Here is a 10,958-nt window from a genome sequence, read left to right as displayed (position 1 = left end):
GGTGCAGTGCTGAAGTGTTAACCAAGAGGCCTAATTAAAGGGTAACCGCTTGAGTACGGTATCCTGCACTTTCCAGACTATGACCAACCGGAGAAAATATAAACGAAAGACGAATGACTTCTTGAATATTCTACACGTGGTGTGTAGTCTCACAAGTTACCTTCAGTGATGGCAAAAGCTCTGGTGCAAGCTTGGCTGTGCAGATTTTGTTTGTGCGAATACTTGCGCATAAATATCTTTTTGGAAAACCACATGCTCGTGCACGCAGAATATCTAAGAAACAGGTTTTTGGCGGAAGCTTTGCCCTGTGGGCCATAGCCTGGAAAAAATTGGTAATTGTGATTTTGTTCCATACTAATATTGAAATGTATGCTTCTATCGTCAATGGCAGGTTAAGAACTTTAGACGCTATGTCTAAGGCGCAACGTTTCGGTCATTGATGGTGCTTCTGCGCACAAGTAGTCAAAGCTCGGCAGAAGGCAACGAGCGTGTGCTGGAGGTGAAACATCTTCTGCGTCTTAATCTGTCAACAACTTTAGACGTAATCATCAAGCAACTTTTCTTGGAACATATCAGTTTTATTTGGTTGTTTTGTACTGTGTTCTATAGCTGCATGAACAGTCTCATTTCGTGGCTTTAAGTTGTCAAGCTTCGACTACAATTTTTTCCTCAACTCTGTCTAAGGAATGTAAAATCGGAGTATTTGCACAATGTTTATCTTAGTTGTGTTCCGGTGGTGCACTCAAAACAAAAATCATTTTAAGTTTTCAACTATTTTATCATTTCCGACATTGCATGATCAATTCGCTGGTTACTAAGAGTGATGAAAGTTAGTAGGAAGTTTAGACATTGCGTTGTGGCGTACTGCAACAGTGTCCTTTGGGTTGTGTTATGGGATTGTTGCAATTATCTTGTAAAACCAAAGGATAAAGAATAAGTCGAAGGATTGGGCAAACAGATACACCCGTACATTTTTTTCCCCTCATCGTCACATGCGCATGTCAAATGCCCTTAAGAATGCTACTTGCCTTTCTTCCCGAGAGAATATGTATGTTACAGTGCATTATTTTGCGGCCCTTGAACCTGCATCAGTGTTGCAGGTATTACACCTCTTTAGTACTGCAAGACCGCATCCAGAAGATGGATCTGGCAGTAGCCGTACAGGTGCAGTGGCACATTGTTTAGATATGACTAGACAAGGAAACTAAGAATTGCTGGGTTGCAGTTTCTAAGCTTCGTATCTGCTGCTCGATTTCTTCAATGAGCGCAGTGTCGTTGCTAGTTCTTTTACGTCCAGGTGGTCGTGATTGGCAGGAAAGAGTGTTTGGGAATCAGGGTTTGCAAAAGCAACAGAGGTCATGGAGCAGATGCAGAAGCTTGAGGGTGAAAAACAGAAGCAGATTGAGAAGGCAGGGTAGGGGAGACTTGCGGGGAGTGCGTGGGAGTAGAGGATGCTGAGTGCGCACGGTGGTAGTCGCCACGCTCGTCCATATTGGCAGAGAGCAGCTGCAATGCGATGTTTTCCAGCTCCTCCCCGTATCCTTATAGGACCTCTTCCACGGAGTTTTCATTCTCCACAACGTCTAGCTCGACATTGCTGGTGGATTGGTTGTTGAGTGCATTGAAAGCATCAACATATTTAAATTTTGTATTTCACGAACACTTGAAAAATGCGTATACATACACGCGTGGCCATTGTTAATCTCGACGCCATTTTAACTTTCTTAGTATACGTGGCATCCCCGGTTCCACCGTCACTTCTAACAACTCATTTCTTCCACTTGCAATAATAGAATGCAATGATCTGCAGAAGCACATAATTAAAATCAGTGCCCCACATCTTTTTAGAGATTCAGTGTCATCCATAATAAATATGTAACAAAGATTTCTTTTTCTGTGGCCACTGCTTGGCCATAAATGTATCATTGTGTTTCCCTTTGTTTATTGTTGTATAATGTTGCCTATGCATGTGTTTCCTTGTATGCCGCCCCTAATGTAATGCCCCTTCGGGACCTTTAAGGGTAAATAAATGAATATATTATTGGTAACCATCAGCTCATGTAGTCATGACGTAATGACCTATACCCCAACCCCTGTAGTGCCTCGGGATAACTCAGCCGAGGCCAGCGATTCCTTGATAAAAATAAATACATGTTTTAGCTCACTCACTCTGTCGCCTTTTCACACCCCAAACTTGTCTGGCACCCCTGCTCTTAGCATCTTAAGGTTAAAAACATTGCAGTAAAGTCAACTTACAAAACTACAGTAATGAGATGTATTGGGCTATTTGGTTTGAGTGAACATCTTGGGAAGAAAGAGCGGCAAATATTTGGACAAGGGTAAGGAAGCACAGACGACAGGACGGCGCTGAACTAACAACTGCTTTTTAATACACAAAAAGGAAGGAAGAAAAGAAATGTCTTCATCAGACAAAAAATATGCTGCTTGGTTGGCGCGTTGTCTATTTTGTCTGATGAAGACACTTCTTTTCTTCCTTCCTTTTTAAAAATAGACAACGCGCCAACCAAGCAGCATATTTTTGTCAAGATAGGCCATATCAGTTGCTACGTAATGCCCGTCATTGCTGATCGAAGGTACCCCAATTCTTTTTCAGAATAGACACTACACAACATTTCCCAACACAGACAACAATACACAGCAGCATTTGCTCAGACCCGAGAGCAAGCTCGGGTTTGAGCAAATGTTGGTTCTTATTGTCTTTTTGAGTTACAACATATATGTAAAATTCAATGACCGAAATAAATTTCCAATAAGGTTTTAAGCTACAGTTTTGTCTATGGTTCCCAGTCATTTGGGTGTCTAAAGGGTTGATGGGCAATGGGGGTTTGGGCTGAAGGTTCCGACGGGCTGAATGGTATGATGGGCTGAGGGGGTTTGACGGTCTGACGAGCTGAAAGGGTTTGATGGGTTGGAGGGGTTTGGTGGGCTGAAGGAGTTTGAAGTGCTGGGAGGGTCCCATAACAGATCAGGGCTGAATGGTATGTTTTCAATAAGGAAGAAAACGAAGGATAAAAAAATGAAAGCATCTCCACGTGGTGAATGATGTTGATTGGGGCGAAGCTCTGGTGGTGCTGATGATACTGATTTTGTTTATGGGTAGTGCTGATGGTGATAATTTTTTTTATTGCTCTAGGTAGTGCTGAGTTCCGGGTTGCGTTTCAACTTCATTATTATTGCTTTATGGTCGGTGAAATGCAAAGCCAGTGGTTCTTCTAGCGGATCAGCTTGGATCCGCTAGAAGCCATGGGAACGCATCTCCACCGCTTAAGTCAACGGTCCATGTCAGAAAGAAAATGTGTGGTATGGAGCGTGGTTATATACGGATTTGAGTTTTTGACCGCAGCGCCCTCTCGTCTATAAACGTTGAGCCAATACATGCAAAGTTTAACGCGATTATATACGCATTTGACCGCAGCGCCCTCTCCTGTATAAACGTCGAGCGGCTACATGCAACGTTTCATCCATGACATCCCCAGCTCTGAGTTACTACCACATCTCAGAGCCCCCTACTCGTCCCGCAGTCATGGCCGAGTGGTTAAGGCGATGGACTACAAATCCACCGGGGTCTTCCCGCACAGGTTCGAATCCTGTCGACTGCGGAAACATTTTTTTTTTCTTTTTTAAGAAGACAAATGGGATGGCAATCGATGTGAGTACGGACGCCGGACAAGGCTAGATCCTAAGGAGGTTCGCCCCTAAAAATGAAAGACGATGACAATTCCATGTAATTCCAAATTAAAGTACAAATCTTGAGAGGAGGAGGGGTGGGTACAGAGGGCAGGATATGCCCCTCTTCCCCTCCATACCCTCCCCTCCTCCTCTCCTGCCCCTTCCCAATTAGTGGGAACTTTTCCCTAAATTTTCCACTAAATTTAGTGGGAAATTTACCAGCATATTTTCCACTAAATTTAGCGAGAATTTCCCTGTTAAATATAGCGGGTAAAGTGAATTGGGGTGTTGAGGTCACGTAACGTCAATTTCCCCGCTCAATTTTGCGGCGAATATTGTCTGTTAAATGTAGCGAAAAAGATTTTCCACTAAATTTCACGTGATGTCACGTGAATGAATGCTACGTCACACGTGACGTCACGTGTGACGTCACGAGGGTAAAATGTTCCTGCTAAATTTAGCAGGGAAATTTTCTACTAAATTTAGTGGGCCAATTTTACCCTCGGGATGTCACACGTGACGTCATGTGTGACGTCACGAGGGCAAAAATTTCTCGCTAAATTTGGAGGGAAAACTTTCCTGCTAAATTTAACGATAAACATTTCCCACTAAATGTAGCGGAAAATTTTCCCGGGGTCAGTGGCGTCACGTGTGACGTCACGTCACACGTTACGTCACGCTACGTTCCGATGGAACGTAGCGTTGTTTCGCTTCATCTCCTATTCCTATTTCCCCCAATGCCTTTCCGAACGGAGCGCTTCCTCGAAACCGTTGAACTGTTTCGCTTTTTGTATGACAAGACGCAGCCAGATTACTTAGATAAGGACGCTAAGAACTTTTATAATAAATTTGGAGGAAAAACTTCCCCGCTAAATTTAGCGGGAGAATTTCCCCGCTTTATTTAGCAGAAAAATCGTCTCGCTAAATTGCGCGATGAAATTTCCTGCGAAATTTAGCGAGAAAATTTTACCCACTTGACGTCACACGTGACGTTATATGTGATGTCATTATGGGGACGTCCCAAAATGCAACGCGCGGTTATGCCGACGGCGACGGCGATGATGCTCAGCCCGGAAACGGGCGCCGAAAGGCACGACCACATTGGCGTCGCAGAGGCTTGCCGCGCGACGCTGGCCGGCTCGGGCTGCCGACCAAAATCAGTTTTCGCCTTCAGCGGCGCGACGTACAGCGCCGCCGAGTCAACTGGACCTTGCTCGGTTCAGACCTCGCCGCTCCTCGCCGCAGAAAAGAGGAGCCAATGGGAGGTGGCGTAGATAGTGACGTTGCGATGCCATGGCAACGCGCAAGACGGTTCTCCGCGCGTCTTTCACGTTCTGACGGAACGTAGCGTTGTTTTGTTTCGTCTGCTATCCCTATTTCCCCCAATGCCTTTCCGAACGGAGCGCTTCCTCTAAACTGTTGGGCTATTTCCCTTCTTATATGACAAGACGCAGTCAGACTACTTAGATAAGGACGCTAAGAACCGCTGGAAATTATAGAAGAGAAATTCAGAATTAAAAGTGATTTTGTTTCGTGGCACTTGCTGCATGTCGTCTGTGTTCTGACAGATGTCGTGTTGATTTCGTGACACTCTCGAAAGTGGCCTTCATATCTGGCGCGCTGGCGGGGCAGCAAAGCACTGACCTGTCCTTCGGTGTTTCGGTAGAACCAACTCGGCCGGACCCAAAACCTCTGCCTCCTTCCCTTCAGAGCGCGGCGACGTCGCAAGATCAACGAGCAGGCTAGAATAATCACCTTCACGCTGATCACCAGGTCATCATGGACACCTACCATGTAGGCAGCGAGTGCGGTTTCGATGCTGATATATACGAAAGATGAGAGCCGAAACGGAAGTATCTAACGAAGAGTAGACTACAAAAAAGCGGGAAATCCGACGGAAGGCGAGCGCGCGATCGCGAGAGCGAGTGCTGTCACGTGACGCCTGCAAAACGGAGGCCATTGTGGACTCCTCGCGTTGGGACGCCGGACGGCGGTGCCGCCCAGCGGCGCCGACCGGCGGCGCCGTTTATGCTAATGTGGTCAGGCCTTAAGAACTGCGCTCTAAAACGGCGTCGGGTGTAGCCACGTGACTTCCGGCAACTCGCTCCTCCTCTTCATTTCTTCTTTCTTCCCAGTTCATTTTCGGTTGCGAGCAGTTATGTTGTTGTTTTTTTTTGTTGTTTTTTTGTTTGTACTTTATTAAAGATATGCGTGATGATGTAGCAAAATATCGATTGGGAAGTTTTCTGGTGCCATATTCATTCGCCTGGCAAAAAGTTTAAAAAAAATACTTTGGCGTTGTCAGTGTCCCTTTAAACACGTTTACAGAAAGTACAACTGTAGTAACTGAATGATTTACCTCCGCTAGGAGGGCGTCGCGTGTTTTGGTCTTTTTCTTCTTTGTCTCACAAATAAACGCCCCGAGACAGTTGGAACGCGGGTGCGATCGAAGCCGGGTGTCTGTTGTCTGGATCTCGGTCGACGACCACCGAGGCGAACTTATAACAACTGGCGACGAGGATGGGATGAACAGACAGCATGCCGAAGTTCCACGAGTTCCGCCCGGACGAGGAAACGTTCGACGACTACCTGGAACGCTTCTAGATTTTGGTGCAAGTGAATGCTGTGAAACCAGAGGATGCGGCGGCAACGTTTTTGAACTTCCTCGGGACAAATGCATATCGCACTCTTAAAGAATTGCTGGTGCCCGCGCTTCCGATTTCCAAGAGCTTGTCAGAATTGACATGTGTACTCAAGAACCACTTCTCGCCGGCCAAGTCTACTATAGCGGAGCGGACGAAATTCCACCGGAGGTACCAGAAGGACGGCGAAAGCCTGGCAGACTTTGTTATTGCCCTCAAGAAGCTGGCCATGACTTGTGACTTTGGTGAATTCCTCGACACTGCTCTTCGAGACCGGTTCGTCGCTGGTTGCCTCGATGCCGAGGTTCAGCGACCGCTTCTCGAGATGGACGGCAGTTCCGAATTCGGGGACGTCTACAAGGTGGCACTGGCAAGGGAACTGGCTACAGAGCAGAGTAAAGAGCTGCAGAGACAGAGCGGTCCGGATACCACCGACGTGCATCGGTTGTGGGACAGACAAGACCAGGAACAGCAGCGACAGCCAGGAACTGTCTGCTCTCGATGTGGTTCTTCTGCGCATGAACCTTGTAAGTGTCCATTCCTTAAAGCGAAGTGCTTCAAGTGCGGAAAAGGACACATCAAAAGAATGTGCAGAGGAGAACAGACCAGGGATAAGCCAAAGAGCTGGCCTAATGTGGGTCCCGGAGACGTGTGCGTTGTGCGTTGTAACGTAGTCGCGGGGGTGCCACCGGTTACGACTACGTTGGAAATAGCAGGTCACGAGGTAGAGTTGAAGGTTGATACGGGCTCTGCAGTTACCCTTATGCCAGAAGAGGCGTATCGAAAGATTCTACCTCGAGGAGTGCTAAAACGGTGTGAGCTCAGCTTGCGTACGTACACCGGGGAAAAAGTTAACGTTGTCGGTGTATCCGACGTCGAGGTAGCTAGCGGTCATGGGAAACATGTGCTGCCTTTAGTGGTGGTAAGAAACGGCAGTGTGCGGCTACCAACGCTGCTTGGTAGAAACTGGCTGCAGCAAGTAAAGCTGGACTGGAGGTCAGTTTTCGCAGTTACAGCAGAAGAGAAATCTCTTGAAACATTGAAAGTGTTGTTTCCGTCGGTGTTTAAGAAAGAATCCGGAGCAATAACAGGATTCACGGCAAGCCTTGTTTTCAAGGATAATGCTCAGCCAGTGTTCTGCAAGCATCGTACCGTTCCCGTTGCGTTTAGGGACGCTGTTGATTGCGAGTTGAGGAGAATGATTGACGATGGTATCTTGTCTCCTGTGAAGACGAGTGACTGGGCAACTCCGCTAGTCATTGTTCTGAAGCCCGGCGGAAAGATTCGTATCTGTGGCGATTACAGTGTCTCAGTAAATCCGAACTTGCGCACGGAACACTACCCCTTGCCAATGGTGGACGAGTTGTTCGCAGCGTTCACGGAGTGCCGCGTGTTCACGGTTCTTGACCTGCGCGCTGCGTATTAGCAACTGACACTTGATAGCAACGCAAGGAAAGCGCTGACAGTAAACACTCACCTCGGTCTTTTCGAGTTTTCGCGGTTGCCGTACGGCGTCTCGAGCGCTCCAGCTATTTTTCAGGCTACCATGGATAAGATTTTGCTTGGGTTGCCGAAGGTTGCATGTTACATTGACGATCTGTTGATTGGAGGCAGGAACCATGATGAATGTTTCGACAATGTGAAACGCGTGTTGGAACGACTTGCGAAGCATTGTGTTAGCTTGAACCTGGAAAATAGCAAGTTTTTTGTGGGCGAAGTGAAGTACCTTGGGTATATGCTTGACAAACACGGGCTCCGGCCTTGCCCCGACAAGGTGGAAGCGGTCAAAAGCGCTCCGCCTCCTACAAATGTACATGAGCTCCGCAGTTTTCTAGGAATGTTAAACTTCTACGCCAAGTTTCTGCCAGACTTGGCAGCATTGCTGCGGCCTCTGTACGACTTGCTAGAAAAAGGGGCTGAATGGTTGTGGTCAAAAGAATGTGATGAGTGTGTGAGGAAAGCTAAAGAGCTTCTATGTAGTGCTGATGTCTTGACCTTGTACTGTCCAAGTAAGCCTGTTAGGTTGACCTGCGATGCTTCTAATTATGGTGTAGGGGCAGTTTTGGCTCATGAAGTGAGCAAGGGAGTTTACAGACCGGTTGAGTACGCTTCAAGGACATTGACGACGGCCGAACAAAACTACTCGCAAGTAGAAAAGGAAGCGCTTGCCATTGTATTCGCTGTCAAGAAGTTTCATAAGTACCTTTTCGGTAGAAGGTTCACATTGGTCACTGACCACTACCCTCTCACCACACTTTTGAAGCAAGGCCAGAAGCCAACCGGCATGGCAGCTGCACGTATTCAGAGATGGCGACTTCTGTTAGCTGAGTACGACTTTGTGATCGTTTTCGCGAAAGGTACTAGCATTAGTCACGCCGACGCCCTTTCAAGGCTCCCCCTTCCCGCGAAAACAGAAGACTGTGACCAGGTTAACTACTTTTCGCCGCTCGATCATGTTCCGATCACAAGCTGGACAGTTCAGGAGGAGAGTAAAAAGGATCCCCTACTACCTCGGATCATCGAACTCACGAAACGAGGATGGCCTAAGAAAGTAGACGATCCGGACTTAATTTCCTTTTTCCAGAGAAGAGAGGCGTTGTCTACCGACCAGGATTGCTTGGTATGGGGCACGAGAGTGGTCATCCCAAAAGCATTGCATGACGTCATCATCCGTCTCCCACACGAAGGTCACCCAGGAGCATCTAAAATGAAGATGCTGGCGAGACAGCATGTCTGGTGGAATGGATTAGACGCTGCCATTGAGAATCTGGTGCGAAAATGCGACGTCTGTCAAGCAACGCAGAACAACTCCCCCCGTGCTCCGGTCCAACATTGGCCGTTGGCAACTAGGATCTTCGAACGCGTGCACTTAGATTTCGCGCAGAAAGATCAATCGAACATACTGATCCTAGTTGATGACCACTCAAAATGGCTGGAAGCCATTCTAATGTCGTCTACGACCTCTTGGCACACCATCGAAAAGCTGCAGATGATATTCTCGCAATTCGGGTTGCCAGAGGAAGTGGTCACAGATAATGGACCACAGCTGGTGTCTGAAGAGTTCAGATCCTTCATGCGTGAAAATGGAATCTTGCACACGATAACTCCTCCTTACCACCCGGCATCCAATGGACTTGCCGAACGCGAAGTTCAGACGGTGAAGAAGTCCCTTCTGAAGCAGGTGCTGGAGGACAGGGAGCGGGATGGAAAGAGGAGCATCCCAAGCAGCACGTTGTGAATGGGCCATCGCTGGCAAGTGTACTATGGCCAACCAGATTTTCGATGGCCCAAGCTTGGCCAAAGTGCTCGGCAATAGAAGTGTTTTCGTCCTCGTCTGGTGACTTGCCATTCACTTTATGCCAGTCGCTGGCCATTCACTTTAGGCCAGTGACTGGCCATTCACTTTAGGCCAGTGATTGACCATTTACCTTTGTCCAGTGGATGACCATTCACTTTAGGCCAGAGACTGGCCATTCACCTTTGGCCAGTGACTGGCCATTCACATTTGGCCAGTGACTAGCCATTGACTTCAGGCCAGTGACTTGCCATTCACCCTTGGCCAGTCACTTTCGGCCAGCCACTGGCCATTCACGTTTGGCCAGCCACTGGCCGAAAGTGGCTGTAGTTATACACTTACCGCCGACTTCAGAAACCTCACTCAAACTACACTCAAACTGAAGGGCCCCTCCACTTCCTCGAGGAAGGCGCGAGGGCCGGCGCTGGCCAATCGCGACGGCCGATCCGTCCTCGAGATTGGCCAGCGCCGGCCCTCACGCCTTCCTCGAGGAAGAGGGGGGCCCTTCAGTTTAAGTGTAGTTTGAGTGAGGTTTCTGAATTCGGCGGTTAATGCATAATTTATCACAGACTGCCAGAAAATTTGGGTGTTCCTCAGAAGACAGTCAAGAGTTTCGGGAGGTCAAGTTTGAGGACTCAACCCCAGAAACTCTTACATAGTAATGACACGCGAAGCTGCTGCAAGGCTGCTCAATATTTATTGGACTTTTTGAGTACTAAGTCTTATGACGCTGGTTACGACCACCGTTCCAGTCGTCGTGGGTTCAGGGATGATATGTTGTCCCACCATTAAGATCACCCGGTAGTGCAGCAGTAAAAAAAAAAAAAAGAAGTAACTTTAGGTGAAGGGAGAGTGCAACAATAGAAAGTTTTAGTAGATCGTTCCGATACCTCCGATAGCCCCGATAACGATACCATGCATGCGCAAGGGAGGCGGTGGCGGAGTATCGGGTATCGTTATCGGAGTCATGGGAGCGATCTACTAAAACTCTCTACTGTTCAGTTACAATATTTTTCACTTTACACAAACTTACTGGCACTAATGGGAAAGAGAAGCCTTGAGTACACAGTAAAGGTTTTTTCACACTTAAGGGTGTAAATAAGTTTGTCCCTGGACTAACACCCTTATGGCGTTCAGGCAAGCACCCTTCACAAAGGGTGCTTGCTAACATCCTTGATAAAGGGTGCTTGGCATGAAATGGGCGCCTGCTGGGGTGGCCCAGTGGATGCTGGGCCACCCCAGCCAATCTGGCGCCAGGAGAGTATTATGCGACGTTTTGGTTATGTGGAGTTTAAGGTCACATGACGCTCTCTCGACGCTGGATTGGCTGG

At 47.8% G+C, this 10,958-nt stretch overlaps 1 non-coding gene and 1 pseudogene across 1 annotated transcript; one reads left to right on the top strand and one right to left on the bottom strand.

Moving 5' to 3' along the window:
• Positions 1 to 1,053: 1,053 nt before the first annotated feature.
• On the bottom strand, positions 1,054 to 1,696 carry LOC115331527 (annotated as a pseudogene).
• Positions 1,697 to 3,538: 1,842 nt separating this feature from the next.
• Trnac-aca lies at positions 3,539 to 3,620 on the top strand. The gene has a single exon. It is a non-coding gene; the product is annotated as a tRNA-Cys (tRNA).
• The last annotated feature ends 7,338 nt before the right edge of the window (positions 3,621 to 10,958 follow it).

This window comes from Ixodes scapularis, unplaced genomic scaffold, assembly GCF_016920785.2.
Source record: "Ixodes scapularis isolate PalLabHiFi unplaced genomic scaffold, ASM1692078v2 PGA_scaffold12__126_contigs__length_90152505, whole genome shotgun sequence".
NCBI classification, from domain to species: Eukaryota; Metazoa; Arthropoda; class Arachnida; order Ixodida; family Ixodidae; genus Ixodes; species Ixodes scapularis.
This window is presented reverse-complemented; position numbering and strand designations above follow the sequence as displayed.